Below are 21,874 nucleotides of genomic sequence, written 5' to 3'. Positions count from 1 at the left end.
TATATATATTTATATAATAATGTAAATCTTTATGTAAATATGTACATATTATACCTACTTTGTATAAATATGATAAATGCATTTGCTTATATGTAAAATTTTGCTACAACAATATTTCCGTATGTTGTTTAATCAAATCATTTCTTATATAACTGTACTTAACAATTGTTCTTTTTTTTGTAAACTGTATATCTATTCTTAGAGCTTTTCTCCTTGGGTCTCCACTGAAAATGGACCACAAGCCCAGTTGGACTAACCTATTTAACAAATGTCAATCAATCAATCAATAAATAAATATTAGGTAACTGGTGCTGAAAACTCTTAATGCGACAAACGGGGACATTTTCTCATTAAAAGAGGTTCCCTCCTATTGCTCTGTGCAATGTTTTACAGTAAGAAACTGCATTTGCTTAGTGTTTTGCAATACTTCATACGACAGAATCATGAAGTCTCGAAGACCACAGACTTCCTTGTGAAATTAGGGGATCGGTACATGAAAAGGACATGAAAAGCGTACAGATTGCAACAAGAGCTCTGAGAGTGTGCACCCCCAGATTTAGTTTCCATCAGATATACAACCTTTCATATGGGGTTTCAGAGAAAGGCCCTTAGATATTTCTCATGTGTTAATCCCGTGAGTTAATAAGAAGAACCAAGAGTTGACTATAGATAAGATGCCTTATCAGTGGCATATTGAGAAAAACATATATATATATATATATATATATATATATATATATATATATATATACACATGTCGGTACTAAAGGCATTTAAGTTTATCATAATTATTTTGTACAATTAAAGTAAGTGCTTGACACACTGATACAGTCATGCAATCTATTCAGTATAACCAAGTGTACATCACGCATTTAATCCTGAGTGATGGCTGTTTTGGGTTTGAAGCCGAAATATAAGTAGATGGTTCAGAGTAGGTATGGCTGTTATGTGACAGTGTAGCACAGCCTTACCAAATGATACCTCAAGCAAATGCATGCATTCAAAGAAGGGCCATTACTGAGTCATTAGGGCTGTGACAAGGAGTGTATTTATAGCAGACAGAAACTTGATTTAGGCTGATATATAATAACGGGGCGTAGGAAAGAGTCTATTTAATCACAGTGGTGAGATTTTAAAGTGAGGGCAAAGGACGATGGGTTAAATCTGACCGGAGTGATTAAAATTACCATTATCCTCTGCACATCATCATATATCACTCTTATGCCAGATGGATAAGTTAGCTTGGCTTTCAATGTTCCATTTTGAAAAATATTTATTTATTTACATATTTAGGCTTTGTCTTTTTCAAATGAAGACTGAGTTCTAGTTTCTCAGCTGAGAGCCACTGACAAATCTTATAATGAGGGACAAAGGCCCCACATCATAGACCCTTTATTATAACGATACCAGTGAATTAGAAAGTTGATAGTTTAAGGGCCTTTGAATCAGCATGTATTTTCTGATGGGAAAAGTGTTCTTATTTTAACATCGTAATTGTTTGTTGACTACATTTCTCACAGTTCTATCTCAAAAGCATCACACAGTTTAAGAGAGGCAGAGCAAAAATTTGAAACAGACTTTGAAACGGACCTTAAAATCAGGAACATCTCAGAGGTATGTTTGCCTCAGGGTATTGGACTGGGTGAATGTGTATCACATATAGTCTTCCTGTTGTAGAATTGCAATTCAATTAACAGATTTCTAGAGCTTTGACTCACTGATTTATATACACACTATTAAGCCAGTTTCTGTTGATGCCAGAAAAATGACTAGTTCCTTTTCTATTTAGTAAGCACAAGGAATTTTACATACCAGGAAAGAAAATGTCACTGTGAATGTTCAGGAAACATCACTTCTAACTGAATACTAATAGCCTGTAGGGAACCATGTACAGTCTATAGGATTTAGAACACTGTCACAATGTGTACCAAGAATGCATTACTAAAGATGTGATTCTTTAGTTTGGGAGCCATGAGTGTTACTAATCTTTCAATGTCTAGTTCTGCTGTGCATGACATTTATTTAGCTTATGCAAAGTTTATTTGACAGTACTTTTGTACTACACTTAAGATACACTTAATCTTAATGAATAGTCAGGCCGCAGCATAATACCTGTCTGTTTCAATCAATCCCCTTAGTACACGGCAATAAACAGACGTTCAGCCATGGAGACAAGAGATTCTATTAATGTAATTTAGCAAGGCATTAGTTAAACTACCAGACTGAATTTAAAAGTTATACAAAAGCATGTAACAATAAACAAAAATAAAACTAAAACAAGAAATGTGTGATCATTACTGACAGTTTTTTGCAGTCCAGGGAGTGTCCATGCATATTGAGCTGGAGGGGCTGACACTCTTGGTGTAACAAGCATCAGGGAGATTGAGTGTGCTTGTTTTTTGCTCTTTTGTTTGTTTCTTCATAATATATGCGTGGTTTTTGTGGAGTCAAAACACTTAAAAGAATGACGTGATGGGGCTGCAGAAGTGTTGTCCAAGGGCCATGAAGGAGCTGAGAGTGTCTAAGTATCTGTGTGCTTCCATCAGCACAGTAGTGGGGAAGGCAGATGTTTCAGGGGCTGTAGGGGGCTCCTATTAATAAACTAAATAGGAGATAATTCAAATACAGAACTATGAGCCTCCTGTTTTAGCAAACAAGTTATACGGCCAGCAGACTGGTTCTATATGATACTTCCCTGGGTTCAGGAACTTAAATAAAGTTGAACTTGAACCTGGGGAGGTTATACTGTATGAATAACCGAACATCATAAACAGAAATAACGTATTCAACCAATGTCGCAAATGAACAATGCTGTATGTACCACAAACATTTCTTTATTCACTAAAAATTACTTAAGATTTATTTGTGGGGACAAGTCTCCCCTATACCTGTTTTACTTAGGCATACTAATTCCATGGTTACATGACAATGGAGAAAGGGCAAACACCCTTAAACAGGTAATGCTGCACCAACTCTGCCTCTAGTAAAGAACATATCAAGCTGTAACTGTATTTCAAATAAGTCAACTGCCATCATCAAACAAAGTAAAATAAACAAAATTTAACATCCATAAATGAAAAAAACACAGCAATCACCCCCCCCCCCCAAAAAAAAATAAATACAAACATTTTAATGTTGCAATACAGCTAAGGGAGAGGAAGTTAAGCTAATGTCATATACATTTGCAAAACAGATACTTGAAGAAGCTGATTTGATACTCATGAATCAGATGAAAACAACTTCTGCCAGTCATATTATTCTGATCTCGTAGTGCTCACTGATGAGTATACCAGTAAGACACCTAATGGAATAGTGGTGGACATGCTCTGAATACTGACAGACATGGTCTGAATACTGACAGACATGGTCTGGAATACCGCTAGGTATGACTGAATACTGCTGGACATACTCTGAATACTGCCGGTCATGGTCTGCTGAAACTGCAGTAAGGCATCTGGCATAGTGTCACATGAAGTATACAAAGGGGATAACCACAGAAGTTTTTTTGGGGAAGACACCTCCCCACTGCCTACAAAAGTGATACATCAAGAAACAGAATTGCTGTAAACTGAGATCCCACAATATTGCCTATATCTGTCCCCAAATGACACTGATTCTCGTTGGCTTATGGTAGGTTTTCCAAAATAATCTAATTAAATGTATAGCACATGTCTATGCCATAGCTTACAAGATGTACAGCCATGCTAACAGTACTATGGAGGAGGTTGAAAGCAATACATATTCTTTCTTTCTATATTTTTGTATTTCAGACAATGACCAGTGAAACAGAATGCAAATGTAAAGGATTCTTAGAGAAAACATGGCAACAATGAGGAAAACTTATAAGTTTTAATTATGATTTTAGACAAAAAGAGTATTATCACAACTGGAATTTTTACACACATATACACAGAATGTTGTGCCTCTGCACAAACTTCCTCTACCAAGACAACTAATATCCAAGGATCCCCAAGGAAATATCGTGTTGTAGACTTTACAAACATACTGGTTAGAGTGACATTTTATTAGCAGTTATAAAATAATTGCTCAAATCTTTATGCACACTGAATCCACTGATGTAGGTAAATAATTCTAGGTTTCAGTATCAGAATAACAGGTTATTTGCTTACTGTTGTGAGACCTTAGATATGTGTATGTGTTGACTTGTATTGAACTAGTGGTTCTGGCAGTTGGTACAGGGGGTTAAGGCTATGAGCTGTAGTTCCAATGGTACATGGTTTGTTTCCATCAGCCCTTGTTTCTCTGCTGTGTGACCTTCAGCAAGTTGCTTAACCAGACAGTGACCCTGGGTTACCCCAAAGGGCCTACCTGGTTAACAATTTATTTAGTAGTCATATGATCAGATATCATCAATGCAGCCAGGCAGTTTTAAAGGAAAGACATTCTAAATTGACACTTGATTCCTTTAGGAAAGGCATTTCTACCAAAAAAAGGGAGATGATGCTATCAGCGTATTGCTAATAGGTGTGATCCTCCCAGTGTAGTAGACTACATTGAATGGTATTAAAAGTATTGCTTTCCCTTACCTAGAAGATTACCCCTTTAGATGTTTATCACCCTCTTCTTGCACAGTTCCTGGTGCATGACCATATCTTATGCTTATTTCCATTTGGAACACCACTGTAATTTGTCATAACATTTCTTTTTTGATGGCAAATACATACCAGCTTCTCCTAATTCATAACATACCTCGGAAACTTTCTCCCTTTCTGACAAGAATCAGCAGTAACCAGTCGGCACTTAAATGCAACATCCAATTTTACATTATTTTTTAAAAATTGGAGTATTTCTACAACTATCCATCAGCAGTTATTCAGGACATAAGATGCCGTGATATGTATGTGTGCATCTGTGTAGAATTTCTTCTTACTGTTTCATATTGCATTCTTCACCTAGTTTATGTGTAAACTCTTGTAATACCCATAGAAGATTGCGATTTACCCTTTATTGACTGAACCCGCCTTGTTCCTATGGTAGATGTGAAAAGCCTAGGGTAAAGAGTGAATAAGAGGGAAGTGTGGAAGGTTCTTATGTATCTGTGCAGTACTGTTCAATGGGCCGCTATGAGAGGCAATGTAGAACAACCCATTTCTTAATATCACATAGTGCCTAGACCTCCCATTCCTGCGACTGTGAACACCAGCACTACAGCTGTGGGTAGTATGACACTAGAATCCTGTTATTCTTTTCACTGAACACACAAGGCTTTAACATAAAATGGGTACTGCCATGTGGCTCCCTCATTATGTAATGGCAGTCTCTTTGCCAAGAGCTTGTTAGAAACAGGTGATTAATCTATCCATGACCACCTTTTTCCCATGCAGGGTGTCAGCCAATCTTCATACCACGTGGTGGCTAGCCCTGCGGCAGTCGTTCTTCCATACAGTGCACTCACACCTACAGCAAATGTTGACAGTCCAATCCACCCTCTGCAGGTTTTTGGAAAACCCATGTTAACACAAAGAGGTCATGCAGACTCTGCACAGAAGGCACCCCAACTGAGAATCAAACCTGAGAACCTCTTGCTGTGAGGCAGCAGCAGTACCTGCTGTGTCACTCTGCCACCTGGGCGATTAATATGCATACACTTTGGTATTCAGTGTCCAGGTACAAATTCCTCTGCTTTGTAATCTCTAGGTTGGCCCTTCCTATAAGGGCAGCCTGAGAGTCCTGCACTACACATTAGATGTGTTTGATCATGCCTCCTTATCCCACTTTGTCTGCAGAGGTCTTAAAAACATACTACATGGAAATTGTTGCTAAATCTTGGAAACCTTTCTCCATCTCAAAATGTGTGCTGTCTTTGTCTTTCTTTACTTCTGCTTCAATTTTAGAGCTCATTATTTCATACTCTTAGCAAATATCAGTTGTATTATGCTTGTCTAAAAGATCCAAGTGCAGAACTAATTTCATGACTCTTTTAGAGTTGTGAAAACAAATTAAATTGGGTGGATATTACAGCACTGCATCCACAAAGACTGTATCAAACATGTTCATTTTATGTTTTGCATCTGTAGGATCACAGTCCTCTGAAATTACCTTTAGGACTGGCAGGTTATACAAATGTGGATATTGCATTTAATTCACAATTTTTATTCATATTACTTTTCTAGGACTTATATGTGGCTTTCTCCATTAAATCTTTCATTCATCTGTAGTTCCCTTTCTACAGTTCCAGATAGATGAGCCAAAATCAGCCAGTCAGCTATGTACTTTCTTCATCAATCCATCAATCATTTAAAATGTGATAATTAAAATCTGTCAGCATCTCTCCATATTGTTTGCAGAAAGTCAATAATCAAAACACCGACTACTGCGTGCTGAAATGTCGTGAGGGTTTCTGTCACATCCTTGGGAAACAGATATGCTGTTTTCTTTCCAATGGCAAGCTGACTTGGACTCAGAACAATTAAATAAGGGGAACTTCCCCCACAAAAAGCACGTTAGGAGTTATTTACGAATTTTACTTTGGTCAAGATTCTGGTGCTTATTTATTTATTTTTTTTGCCCATTGTAAACTTGATGTTTTTTTTTTAATCTTTAACTTTGAATGGGAAACTATCTATCCATGTAATTTTTTAACAAATTATACTACATTATAATTTAGAAGTCAGGAGTTGAATTTATTTTATTCATTTGTTAGCCAGGTAAGCAAATTCACAAACACAAATGCCTCTTGCCTTGTGAACATTCTGTGGTTAAACAGATTGCTTAGGCCCACAGAGTCTGCAAGTGAAGCCTGAAGAAATTATAGCTGCGACTACAGGCAAACTAGCCAGCAGCTAAAAGCATTAACCCTCTAAGTAATATTGTTAGCTGTGGCAGATTAAATGTACCTTAGCACTGGGCAGTTTTCAAATTATGCCCGCTATTCTTTTTTTTTTTTTTTCTTGGACAATGCATACATGTTCATGTTCTTTCAGATTCACTTAGATGCTATTTAAATCCATTAATGTCTGTACCTATCAGTCACATCCACTGCCTTTTTATAACTCAAATTATAAACAACCTGATAGTGATAAAAATGCCCCAGTAAAGAATTCCAGCTTGTTTTACACAAATATGCATACTAGTCCTGCAAAGCAAGTTTAATGATTGTTTAACTTGATCCTGACAGCCAGGGTCAGCCATTGTCATCCACAGATTGCCCCTGTATCCAGCAATTATTGCCCCATCATTGTGTACACCTTAGATGTGTGATAGTTGCAAAAATAAATGAATGAATGAATGAATAATTAATTATGGACACAATAATGTACTCTCCTAGGTGGCATGTGTACCCCTATTCCTCTGAAATCACTATTTCCAAGGTTGCACTACCTTAGGGGAAAGTAAAATACATATATTCCCTTTGTCTAAGTTGGTGCAATGTCAGAGGTATCATATTTAGAAATCAGGGTTGTGGGGGCAAATCTCTCATTTTGAGGGGTGCAGGGAGGTAGTGATGGTGTATCTGGTGGCAGTAGGTTTGGTCATGCTAGAGGAGGCATGGTATATATAGCTTCAGAAACGTTAGTTAGACCCTACTGAAACAGCCAAATGTATATATGGTTTACCTGTATGTGGTCTCTCGCACAAGCTGTCTGTTGAATCTCTTGTTGTATTTCATCATATCACTGTTCATTGAAATGTGCTCTGACTGTAGAGGGTTTGCACTGAAGAAGGGGTACAGAATTTGCCCTTTTCCCCACTGGTGCTAGTATATATAGAGTACGAATGTGTAGGGGTACAGGGGGTTCAGAGATTTAAAGTAATCCTAGGTCACTCACCTTTTGCTCAAGCAGGCATTAAAACTCAAATGTTCTAGTTGTCATATGATGCAGAATGTTGCTCAGTAACATCATAGTGTACACTTTCCGTGGATTGTTTAAATATGCAATGCCCAGCAGGCAAAATTTAATCAATTGTGAATGTATGCAGGTAGGCAGAAAGATTACAATGTGTACTACACTTTGTGGTAACCTTTATGAACCCTTGTCAATATTTAAAGCTGCAAGAATATCAGTAGGAAAACTCAAATTAGGAGGAAGAAGGTGTGAGTTATGTCTGCGTTGTCTGTTCACTCAGAACAGTACACTTAGTGTAGGCTTTATTGAATCTGGCCCATTGTTTTTGTATATAACTTAGGGTTTTAGGTCAGTCCGGACTAGGTCAGTCATAGTTGGTCATATGTCCTGACTACATGTGAATAGAGGGTTTAGGTCAGTCCGGACTAGGTCAGTCATAGTTGGTCATATGTCCTGACTACATGTGAATAGAGGGTTTTAGGTCAGTCCGGACTAGGTCAGTCATAGTTGGTCATATGTCCTGACTACATGTGAACAGAGGGTTTTAGGTCAGTCCGGACTAGGTCAGTCATAGTTGGTCATATGTCCTGACTACATGTGAATAGAATGGGTTGACATACTTGTGTGCATATCTGTAGTTGTATATCTATCTATAAAAGTGCATGTGTGCACTTGTGTACATGTGCACAAAAAAATAAAAGACACGTTATACTGTTCTCTTCTGAAACAAACTATGTCTTTGCATGCATTTAAATTAATCATAGCATTTTATGCAAGCCTGCATTTGATTAGAAAACATGGATTTCTATATTAATTTTTTATTTACTGCTTGCATTTAAGCTCATTATTTTTTCTGTCATTTTTGTAGCAATTTGAGTAAGTACATTTAACTGTAAACCATTGCAGGGGAACAGAAAAGTACATGAGACATCATTGACAAGCATTTGTATCAGTACTCCCTCCAAATTAGCATGATGAGTTTTTTGTTATTCAGTGAAAGTCTAGTTTCCATAGCTTCCACATGGCTTCCACATGGCATAAGCATCTTTGAGTCAATCACTTCACCTCTGTGGGCTTGCCTGTCAGCTCTAATAACAGGCTTATACTCCTTGTTGTTCTGAAAAAAGTCACTAACTTAATCTAGCTATACACAACATACAACACAGCTTTAGTTAAGTGCAGAAATCAAACTGGCACTGTGTTGTTGATTTGCTAATACCCTGAACTATTTCAATGTTATTGTCTCTTTCAAACAAATAATTTAAAAATTGACTCTCCACAGCTCTCTTTTTGTTTAAATTGATTCTGTATTTTGGGTAACAGAAAAAAAAACAATAGTTTATTGGCAGTATGTATGTGCCCCGAATATCCATAAAGATATTTTAAAAGTAAAACTGACATGTTTTATTGGTCTGAAGCCCACACAAAGCATATTGTGCTGTAATACACTGTATAACTTAATGTACTCATTTTAATAAAATGACAATATGCTGTACTTTTACATGTAATGGTCCCTCACAGCACCCACTATTTTGCCAAGGAAAGTGATTTTTTAAGTGCCTTACAATGTATAAATACTTCTTGCCATCTGTGGATGGAGTAGCATCTGAAAGTTTGAAGCTTATTAGTTATGAGTTTTTCTTTAACACATCCTTCAGATACCTAATTGCCTTTCACATCCATCCTGGATGGCTTCAGCTTAGACTGCACTAGAGCTATGTATAAAAAAATGTACTGACCTAGAGCCAGAATGCATTTAAAATAAAATCAAATTTAGTTTCTACATAAACCCTAAACTGGACCTGCATACATAAACAGAAAGTGGAAGCACAAATTGGTTTTGAAGACTGAAAAGCACAATTTCTAATGCATATTTAAATCCTCTCAGTGTATGAGTGAATCAGAAGGAATCTGCATGTGAAAAACTGCGTGTGTCTGCAAAAAGAGCATATATGTGTGTGTGTGTGTGTTTATATAACTGTGATGTATTGGTTGTAAATATTCTAGATTCACATTTTTCTCTAGATTTGTAGTCTGATGTAATCACATTATGTTGGTCACGCCCAGACTAATATACCTCTTGTCTGTATGTATTACAGACTAGTCCAGGGTACTGTTCAGCAGTAGAAAGGGAGCCAGAACGTGCATGTGTGTGTGTGTGTGTGTGTGTGTGTGTGTGTGTGTGTGTGTGTGTGTGTGTGTGTGTGTGTGTGTGTGTGAGAGAGAGAGAGATTCAGACCATATACGTCTATGAATATACTTTGTGCAGCATTTTATTACCTTGATTTGTCCTTTCTCATGCTCATCCATGAGAAAGGCAGCTAAGCAAATAGTACAACTGAAAGCCTGAGACCAAAGTAGGGAGCAGTGCCAGAGGACAAAGACCAAGGGCAGCTGGCAATGGAGCGGTTATGATCTGAGTACTGCTAACCCTCCCTGCAATGAGTCGCACAGAAGAAATTGTGTCACAAAGACAGAGATAATACCCCTCATTTCTTCACGTGTTACATTTTCATTGAGGATGGATTTCATAGAAATGCACTAACTTTAGATGTTTTTGCTATTCCCTAAGATTATTTGTCCTGATTTTCTTCCAGTGTCACACTGCCCCACTCTCAAGCTGTTCTGTTCCAAAGAATTTGAGTCATATCATATACAATCATACACACAGACACACACAAAAATTCCAGACTAAACAAAGACCTTCTCTTTGATGTAGTACAATTTTACAAGGACTGATTCAGTTATTATGTAGCCCATCTCTTCAACACAAAACACACGGAAATAAACCCTGCATCAGAAAGCATATAAATGTGTCTTTTCTTTCAAATACATTAGTGCACACATACAGTACTAAAGTAACACACACACACACACACACACACACACACACACACACACACACACACACACACACACACACACACACACACACACACAACCAAACCTGTGCAGCTTTCATATGTGGAATGAAACCCTATCATGCATCCATATTTAGTGTTCATCTCCATACCCTAAAACTTAGCATAGTATAAATTGTACTTTGTATTTTCTCAATTTTTTTTAAGAATTGAAATATGTGATTTTTTAATGAAATATTTTTTTTTTTTGTAAATTCAGTTGTGCCATCTAGCAAATGAATATACAGATGAAGTGGTTACATCAAGAGCTATATGATACAGATGTCATTAGCCTTGTAGAAAGCTATCCTGCTTCTAGGTTTCGCAGCATTTCCACATTTTGTGATTTGAAGTTCAGGTCAAGCACCTTGCAGGATTAAAAGGCTTCATGAATGATGGGTCTCATCTGCGACAGAAGTGTACCCAGTGACACTTGTGACATCATAATTAAATGAAACAGCATTTTGAACTCTCAGGACTTAGATTATTATACAATAGAAAACTGATTTGTTAAATGTATAGTAAATATAAGTCCCTCAAAAGGACTCTTAAAAGATCATATTACTTCTAGCATTTTTAAGAAGGTTGCCTTCAATATCCCAAGTTATGTATACTAAAAACACTGTAATTCCCAGTATATGTATGTATGTATTTTATTCTTATAATAAATATATAATTTGCATAACATTCTATGAGGACTTGAGGGCCTACTATGCATTACCAACACAAAAAGGACACTGACGTACCAAATCTGTAAGTGTGTAATTTAATTACAGCCCCTTTGTTGCTGAGTCTCCCTCTAGCCTCCTAACCATAGAGCCATACTTATCAGTAAGAACATTGACACGATGATCTCATGCAAATACTAAACAACTGTTGACTTCTTGGGGATAAAGCTACAAAATGTGTAGCTCCTGGTTTGTAGTAAGGTCTATAGACATGTCAGCATGTATGCATAATGTGACTTCTTCAGCATATAACCTCATATTTTTAACATGCCAACTACAACCCAAAATCACAGGTTCCACAAAAATGGTAGAAATCCGAATCAAGCTGAACCAACCCGGTGAACCTAGAGGCCACTAACAGGATGAATGAGAAACAAAAGCCAAAGGGATTAGTTCAAACAGGGTGCTGAATTTCTGTTGAAAATGAGCCCTTGCCTCTTGCCAGAATCTCTATATAAAATATCTTGATCTCTTTCAAAAGGTCACAAACCGGCAGAAGCTTTAAAAGATTTTGGAAAAATTCACCTTTGATTATTGTCATGATTTGAAGGGTTATTAAACTAACAGTCTATAGGCACAACAGCAGCAAAACAATGTAGTGAAAAATGATCCCCCTTTGACCCTGAACTGGAATAAGTGAGTAATCAGAGGATGGATGAATGATGCAAAACATAACACTTTAACAGCCATTAGGCAAGCAATTTAATGATGTGTTTACTAAACAGCAGAAATTGATGCTAAAAAGATAACGGTTTACTTGCAATTGCAGGGGAGCAACACGTCAGTGCACATCTTGTTGTGGGGGGCTCTCCTTCTTAGTACTGGTAATTTAATAAGCTAACTCTGATGCCACACTGCCTCAGACACAAAAGGAATAGCTGGGTTTGCTGCACAAGAAAATATTCCCTTTACGTCTGAGACAGCACAACCTCAGAGCAATATAATTACTTATGGGGGTGTGGGTAGGTACAGTCCCCTGACATTATGCAGTGAAGAAGGTATATCCCACCTATGAAAATACCTTATTTTCATATGTTGGTTTGTAATACAGTGAACTGTAGAATTTCTGATGTAGTTTGCATATACACATTTGAATAAATACACCTTTGCATACTATATTAATTGATGTTTTGAAGTATAGCTTTTCAAAGTTGCCCCTTTGGAAGGCAGCTATATAATGTGTGCCCTTGCAAAATTTTCAGAATAATAAAGCGAACAAGAGACAAGAAAAAATGATTTCATAAATTAATGGGCAATTATCACATATACTGACTTATCCTCAGCTGGTCCAGATGTCTACAGTTAGTTGCCAATAGATGTTCTTAGATTGGGCATATACTATATATTACAAATGTGTTCATTCATCAAACTGCTGTTTGCAACAGACACCTGTCTATTCTAAGCTAAACATTATCACATATCTGCCCTCCCTGTTCCTTCGCTGATTTAGTTTTCCTCAGTTTTCTCCATCTTCTCCTTATTTTCCTTCCCCTACTATAATTCAACCTAAAAATATCTCTCAAATTAACTGCCCCTTGCCATTATCTTCCAGTGTATTCACAGAATCATAATGATTACTTGACTAATGACCCTAAGGGGCATTCTAAGACAGGCCATGCTACCCAAATGGAATGGGCTGGTTTAGATTGGCATGGATGGTTGAGCACTTACAAGCTCTCTCTTTCTAATAGGGACATAGGTTCCAGGCCAGGGGAAAATTTATGATTCTCCATCCACTAGGTCGCACTTGAATAAGTGTAGGAAAGAATTTTGCTTCATATGAATGGGGAGCCTGTTCCAGAGAAAGGGCAATCTCTGAGACACATACCTGTCATTCCAACATGTCTTATTTATGTTGCAGGGAAGGTTGAAGTTCTTATATCAAGTAATTCCGGTGCTATATGTTTCACAAATGTGCAAGAGGTCCATTAAGGCTGAACCAGACATTCTGTAGGCCAGGCATAGATCGATTAGTAGTCTGTAATTGACCGAGAAAGAGGGTAACATTACAAGACGGTCTGCATAGGACATGTTGACTACACCATGCATTCTCTGGCACATAAACTGTTTCACAGTCAGTTGTCATCTTCAGGTGTAGTTCTTCTGCCTGTAGTCCAGTTGCACTAGATGAATGAAGCATCCCAGACCTTGCAAAGTATACAATCAAGGCAAGCAACAATACCAAGGTGAGCCCTACACTCCATCATCCCAAGTCACTGCTGAGGTATTGGAAATGCCTCCCTACAGTTCCAGTGTCCTTTGCTGTGTCCCTTGTACAATTAGGCTTTCCAATCCTCCCCTCACCCATCTCTTGCACAAGGCTGGATGGCTGCTGTTGTCGGATGGCCATTTCAAAAGACTATATTCAGAAAATCCAAAGCAGGCAATATGTTCTGTATAACGACCTGTAAAGTACAAAAAGCAGTATCATTTTCTTGGATTTGCATCCGCACTTTTAACAAGCTTTGATTGAACAATGTGTACAATTTTACATTTCCTGTCTCTGTGGTTCTTATCACTTCTCTTGATTTGATACACTAGAGGCCTTACTTGTTCGACTATAGTGTATGGTCCTTCCCAATTTGAAGCAAAACAGCCTCCAGACACAAATCACTTTCACATAACCTGTTGGCCCTGTTTCAACTGAAAGATGTCAGCTGGCTGTCCTAACATTTTGTACATCCTGCCTGGATGAAATAGACTCATGTTGTTGATGGATTCCTGCAAAGCTTGTAACCAAGCCTGGTGATGTGTCACCAAACAATAAGAAGGCTGTGAACCCAGAGATGGATCAAAAGGAAAATTCAGTGGCATTCTTTTTCCTGTCATTAACTCAAATGTGAAATTCCTGACTTAGTATTAGGTGGTACTCTTATTCCCAGCAAAATAGCTGGCAGATGCATGACCCAGTTAGGTCCCTTTTTCATACAAGCCTTAGTAAGTTTCCTCTTAATGGTCCTATTCATTCTTTCTACTATTCCATTAGACTGTGGGTGATATGGAATGTGGAATCTCTGCTGTGTCCCTAACAAGTTACACACTTCTTTCATAACCTGACTTGTGAACTGAGTACCATTGTCAGACTCAATGATCTGGGGCCATCCCCAGTGAGAGAAAATGTTATTCCATAATGCAGATGCTGTAGTTTTTGTTGTCATGTCCTTAGTGAGAATAGCTTCCACCCACTTGGTAAAAGTGTCTACCACTACCAACAAGTTTCGGTAACCCCCTTTTGCTGGAGGAAGAAGTCCTGCAAAATCTATTTTAGGCTGGTATACATTCAGCCGCTAACTAGTTTTTGTACAGTATAGAGGCTTTCTGCTTTGCCAGTGTTACAACAACGAATCAGGAAGATCATCTGTTTCCTGCTACTGAAGTTTTCACAGTTTTCATTCTTTTTCACAGTCTGATAGACACAATAAAGAGAAAGAATTTTTTTCTACTTTCTCCCTTTTCTCTGAATTTGTGTAACCTTTGAGTAAGTATATGCAAATTTTGGAGTTTTGGAAGGCCTGCCCCTTGTTGGTAGTGCAGGGAAGCTTTTCACTTGGCAAAAATTATGTTCTTGTGTTTGTTGTTACCTTGGGAGTATTGCTGTTTTTGTGCTTGTGACATACCAAGATAAAAGTCTGTTAAGTTTTGTTTAAGTGCATGTTGTTCAAACAACATATAATAATATATAGCGGATCTGGATTTTTACCATGTAAATGCAAAAGGTAAATCTATGTGAGGCAGGGCATTCCAGAAATACAATTCGGCATATTCCACCAGAAATCCTACATAAGAGCTACAGATACATTTTTATTATTTCATTTCTGAATTAAGTGAGAGTATCCTGCTACTGATGAATCAGACTGGGGGGGGGGGGGGAGGATGAAGCAAACATCCATGGAGAGCTCACTCCTGCCAAAGACAGAAAAATAAATGAAGGAGCACGCCTACGGAAACAAAATTTGTACCCAGTAACTGAATTTTATAGCATTTTAAACACACTGGATGACAATCCATATCATGAATGAACGGTGGCTGATTTTGGCACAGCAAAAGTGGTTCTCTGGTTCCGTGTAGCTTTTATTCATCAGTGCTTTGCTTTTACTTTATGAGCCACTTCCTTAAACTAAATGTTTAATATCAGATATTGTCTATTCCTTAATATAAATAAATTGGAAAAATGTATGCATGCATGCACGCACGTGTGTGTTGTCCAGAGCTGTTATGGATGTAAAAATATAATCATAAGACTGTTTATCCAATCTGCCCTGAAAATGCTTGCAGCACGATATTAGATTTTACATCAGCATGAGTCTCTAACACAGGAACTGCATAAGGCAGTAATTAGATATGCACTGCCTTTAGTAAAGCACATGGTAATAAATGCAGGGATCATGGCTGGAGGCACAGATAGATAAGGAGTAGCCTACATTATTATCAGAGTACATAACAAAATGGGTATAATATCATCTATGCCCCCATCTGGGAACATCAGCCACAGAATCTGCAGTGAGATACACACACTCCTCTGTAGAGTGATGTTCCAGTGAGACATGGTAAACAACTAGCAAAATATGCAGGTGTTGGACCTCTGCTTCACTCCCTCCAGGGTTTCTAATTCTGCTCCTGTCACATGCAATAGCAGTGCATTGACTGTTTATGCGTTTCTTCTCTTTCTCTCTTGTGCTCTCTCTCCATTTTCATTTGGTTTCTTTGCAGATCAGACAGCCGCCATGTCCACATACATTGACATACTCTAAACCATAATTCAAGACTACTGTTTTCTTCTGTCAGTTCATTTAAAAGGAGATTCTTAGCAAAACTGTGACAGGGCAACACTGCTGTACTGCGGTCTAAGAAGGATGCCACATATTCTGAATACTCTGCTTTTAACAAACCCAAATTCAGTTTATTTTACTTCAATTTTAAGCAGGACAGTGAAGATCTTCATAAATGCATTTCTATATGAAAAAAAGAACTAATAAATTGATTTTATGGTTACTGCATTAGTTGAACAGATACATGTGACTCTGCTTTAAAGTATATAATTACTAAAAGGCAGTGGCTGACTATTAATCCATTTATCTAACATAACAATGAATGAGTATTTTCTTTATTTAACAACTGCAAAGTCTGTCTGTCTGCAGACACGGACTCATTGACTGCTAGCATGAGTATTCTAGAACCCAGATCATTTGTATCTCTTTAACAATTCAGTAACAGAACTCATCAATGTATTTATTTATCAAAATCATATAAATGGCATTTATCAGATCAGTATTAATGCTGTGCAGTGCTGTAAGTGCACCCGCCAAGTGTGGCAACTTTTAAAAAATATTTCACAGCTTACAAGCTGTCATTAAATGATCATGCCCACTTATTAGACAGCTTGTTTTTAATTAGTTATCTTAAAAAAAATGGGTCTCGTTTGAATCAGTTCAGACATGCAAGTACTAAGGCATCTGGTTGTATCCAGCAGTCGGCATATAAACTCTCTTTTGGCTTTTCCCGGTTAGGGGTTGCTACAGCAGAACTCCGGTCCGCTAATGATTGGCAATTGATTTTTATGTGCTGGCTTGCCGGGCCTAGCACACAACCTTAAATGAAGGAATGCCCATTCATGCATGTCGACACACAGAAGACGCTCTAACTGAGAATCGAACGGGCAACATCTAACTGTAAGGCGACAATGCTACCTCACAGTTAGATGTTGCCCATTTGATTCTCAGTTAGAACGTCTTCTGTGTGTCGACATGCATGAATGGACGTTCCTTCGTTTAAGGTTGTGCGTTAGGCCCGGCAAGCCAGCACATAAAAATCAACTGCCAATCATTAGCGGACCGGAGTTCCACTATGGCGATCCCTAACCGGGAAAAGCCGAAAGACAGTTTATATGCTGACTGCTGGATACAACCAGATAAAAACAAGACAGAAACATTGCTTTCCATCTGCTAAAACCTGGTAAATAAACTGAGAAAGAAACACTTGGAAAAGAGGTGTTAATGAATTCTCTTGAGCATGTCCTACAATTTTTCTTTATTTTGCTCCAACAACATACAGAGTTCAGGCATTTCAAAATAAAGTGTATAACTTCATCACAAAGGACAGCATTACTTCCTTAACCTTTAGCAATACAGGCTGCCTCCCTAAAATCTTTCGAATCAGAACAGAGTGAGCAAATATAGCAGTTGCACAAATTTCACAAGGGATCATTCAGTATCTTGCACATCCAAAACAATTTCAAGTCTGGTCCCTAGAGTTCGGAGCTCCCTCCCTAACTCTGTAAAGGAATTATCCACTGTATGACTACTGCTTCAGTGTGACTGAAATGGACTACAAAGGCAATAGAGCTGTTACTTACATATGCAGGCCTCAGTACAGAATGTTGCTAACAAGATAAATGCTAGTCTAGGATGATATTATGTTGATAGCATAAAAATAGTCATGTCAAGTACTGTCCAATTTAGTTTTGAATTGCAAGTTAAATCTCACAGTGTTCTTTGTGTATTTTTGTGTTTTTGTTCATTTTCACTGTAATTAGGTCATGACTGAAAAACAGTCCCTGTGGTACAGTTCACTAACTTGAAAACATAAACAGATCAATATACATAAATACATGCTATCATTGTAAAGCCACTGATATCCCTTACAAATTGTGCTCATAGTCCTTTAGTTATTATTATGTGTATATTTTTGAGATAATTATTGGCAAGTTGTTTACCTTTTTATCAAAACTATAGGAATTTACCAAAACCATGTGTATCATTTCCTTACATTGACAAGATTTTTAAGATAGGCCTGGCAAGGAGACGTCCTTAAAAAAATCCACAATAACACATTTCTTTAGATTCTCCAAACCCCTTTTCCCCTGGAACATTAAGAAAGAATCAATCACTGCCATAGCATTTAATTTGGCAGAACATAACGTCCATAAACGAGAAGCATCTTTATCTTGTGTGGAGCATCATAAGTGCAATGATTCATTGCATCTTCTACTAGAAAGAAAAAAGATTAGGAGGGTAATGAAAAACAAATATGACATACCCAGACAGGTGCATTTAAGTCACACAAGAAAGAAGTGTTAAGATCGTTTACTTCTGCATGCCGTAAAAGAGTTACCCCTTTCTGTACAAAGTGTAATGGTAGTCTTCAAAAGTTTCCATATTTTATTGGAGAAAGAAAGGAAGTTGCAGTATTGTTTATCAATCCTCACATAAAGCCTCCTGCCCACTCGACAGCGCCCCGTAGTATTAAACACTGCATGCTAGAGTGTGAGACTCTAAGAGGTATACCTCTCAATCTTTAAGTGCAAAACATCTGGACAAAGGTAAAAAGTATTGGGGGGAACAAAGGCCCAAAGTTAGGGACAACATTTAAATATTGCTGTTATAAACTGAGAAAGTTGCTAGAATAATAGGTTTTGCATTAGCATGTATTTTCTGAGGGATATGAAGCCTAAAACTCAAATGTGTGTCATTATTTAGTGATTTCAATTCTCAATGATTTGCCAGAAAAAACAAAAATTGTATGAAGAAGAAACCAAAAATATGAGTCAAAACTCTGGACAGTTAAGAGACTTTCAGGTATTATAAATAGTGGGGTCATTTCTAGGACTCTACTAATATCATAAAGTGAATGCCGAGATATTGTTTAATCAATGCTCACTGGTTTACACAGTTACTGGTGGGAATACGTTTTAGTATAAGGGTACTGCAGTACTTTGTGTTTTATTTTAATTTATTTTATGATTAGTTTTAGACTTTTTTCAGAATGGAACTCTTTGTTTTTATTGTATATTTACATTTTACATATTTTTTTCAGCAAAGTGCTGCAAATGTGGCGCAGAGATAGGTGTCATTTAAGGTCTCTGCCATGATTACTCTGCTAGGATTAGTGGTCAATTGGCTGGGTATTATTTCCTTGTACCAATTTCCTCAAATCTACTTTTCCCTGATCACATTTCCTATCTTTTATCATGTTACTTTAAAACAGCAAGTGAAATGATTACAGTGTATACTTTTGTAGGACATTTCTCCTTTCTCCACAGGTAGACAACTGTGGCATTAGTATATTAAAATGAGAGGTTATGAGGAATGTAATCACCCACTAAAGGGGGATTAAAAGGGATTACAGAGTCTTATCTTCTGTAAAAACACTGCATGATTATGATTTATGGGTATTTGTAATGTCTGATCATGATTATGAACTTTGTTTAATACCAAACACAAATATTAGCTAGGGGGAAAAAGTTGATAATCAAATAATACAAGTAAGAGTTAAGGTTTCACTAGATAGTTATGACTGCTGTAAGAGCAGTTTAGCTGGAATATGGTGTAAACATCCAATGTGATAAGGGCTCCATTAAGTGTAACACTTAATATACATGTTTAAATGGGAGCCTAATAAATAAATTAAACTTCTTATACTGAATCAATATGGAAGTCAAAATGCTGAAATGTCATATGATAGAAGCATTACAATGTTAAACTCAAAAGAGCTACAAAAAATAAATGAATTCCTATTTGTGTGGACTGGCTGCATGAGGAAATGTGCAGGTTTTCCCTTTTCCCCTCAGTTTTTTTAGACATATTGTGTTCAACTTTTAATGTTTCAGCATTTGACCTTTCAAAATTTGGACTTCCATATTGTGAGGTTAAGTATTGTAAGTTATGATTATCTGTTCTGCATAAAAAAATGCAATTGAATCTATAACTGTACAATGCATTTCATTTTAAAGAATATTAATCGTTACTAAATACCCAAATGAAACTGCCTGCTTTGGTTAACAAAAGAAAAGGAATCAATTAATGAAATTTAGAAGCAAGTTGGCTGCCTATAAGGGAGGCATAAACATATGAAATCTCTTCTGTCTAGTTAGAATATGCTGTAACTGTCAAACACAGAGTAATACTATCTATTGTTATATGCATTAATCTGGTGAGAATATCATTTACAGTGAAAATGCACAGGGCAAGAACTAATTAAAATGTAGTGTGACTATTGTTAAATGGTCCCTGACAAAAATGACGATTAACTCAAGGGATAAACATTGTTTACTCCTAGGCTAATTCCCGGGCACATTAAGAAAGATTTCTGTAAGTACTAAATCTAGTAAGTAAAAGACTGCGAATCTAACACTCTTTTTGTTTAGTCATTTATTTGTTGTTTGTTTACTGGGTAGGTGGACTGGTGTGTTGACCATTGCTAGCTATGACCTTAGCTCAAACAGCAAACATTACACAGTCAAAAGGAAGAATACAAGCTACAAACAAACTATGTATAGGCAAAATAAAAGGAATACAGAAGACTGAACTTATATTGTAACAGAAGGTACACTATACATTGATAGAATATACTGAAGCCAGTAAGAGGTCAAACTGAATAAGTGTGTAACTGTATACAATTTATACAGTAAATGCGCACATTTCAATTCATATGCCGATATCAAAATGAAATATACTAATGCTTAAGAGGTTGGCCAATTCAACCATTATCACAAAAGCATGTGCACTTGGCTTCTTTGTGCTGGTGTTCTGTCAATGTTTTTTAATATGTTTTCAGGGTTTTCAACTTTCTTATTTCATTTGACAGGTGGTTCAATGTGGTAGGACTTATCCTGGAAAAGGCTTTTTCTCCCATAGCTGTTTTAAAATGAGGCAGAGCTAGCAGGAAGTTCTCATCTCGAGTGCTTCTGGGAGTGAAAGCTTGCTCTTTAAATGAAAGTTTAACTTTGAGAGTGGGCAGTAACTTTGCATTATTACTTATAGTAGTAAAGTTCGTAAGAGAACTGTAGCCCTGCTGGGATCTAGAAACTATATGATGTTCTTTAGAAGATCACAATGATGTCTGTATGTATTGAACAATAATACAAAAATGCACATATTTTGTTTACAATTGTCTGCATCCATTGAGTACTGTAATAAGAGTGAAAAGTGGGAGGCTATATTCTAGTTTGTGGAGAAGTACATTTTAGCTATAGCTGTGTAGGCAGTAGGAGAAATGATATGAGAAATCATGTAAGATAATTTTAGCTGGGAAATAACTTTGCTAGTTATAATTTTGGTAAGGGTTGTGAATGTTCAGGAAGCAGCCAGAGTGAGACCCTGGGACTTGTATTCAGTGACATGAAGAATGATATCATTATGGGGATCTTTAATGACTAGGTATGGTATGTTTGCTAATTGCTGTGTTGAGAATTAACATGACATTACTTTTTGGAGTGTGTATTAGTAGCCTGTTGGTGGAAGACTATAGGCAGAGATTGATGAAGTTTTTTTGTGAGTTTGCTTGCGGAACTGAATGTGATTTGCTAGATTTAATCAGCAATATATCACCTGCATACATAATGACATCATGAGAGGATAGGTCAAAAGTAAGATCATTAATAAAGAGAGAATACAGATGGGGACCTAAGGCAAACCCTCGAGGAGTCTGGATTCCATTTTGG

General features: G+C 37.1%; 1 protein-coding gene across 1 annotated transcript in view; it reads left to right on the top strand.

Annotated features, from left to right (window-relative positions):
* VSTM2L (V-set and transmembrane domain containing 2 like) overlaps window positions 1-21,874 on the top strand; it is a 626,272-nt gene that overhangs the window by 70,357 nt on the left and 534,041 nt on the right. The gene's annotated exons all lie outside the window — the stretch shown is intronic.

This window comes from Protopterus annectens, chromosome 12.part0, assembly GCF_019279795.1.
Source record: "Protopterus annectens isolate FY-2018-M chromosome 12.part0, PAN1.0, whole genome shotgun sequence".
Taxonomy (NCBI): domain Eukaryota; kingdom Metazoa; phylum Chordata; order Ceratodontiformes; family Protopteridae; genus Protopterus; species Protopterus annectens.
This window is presented reverse-complemented; position numbering and strand designations above follow the sequence as displayed.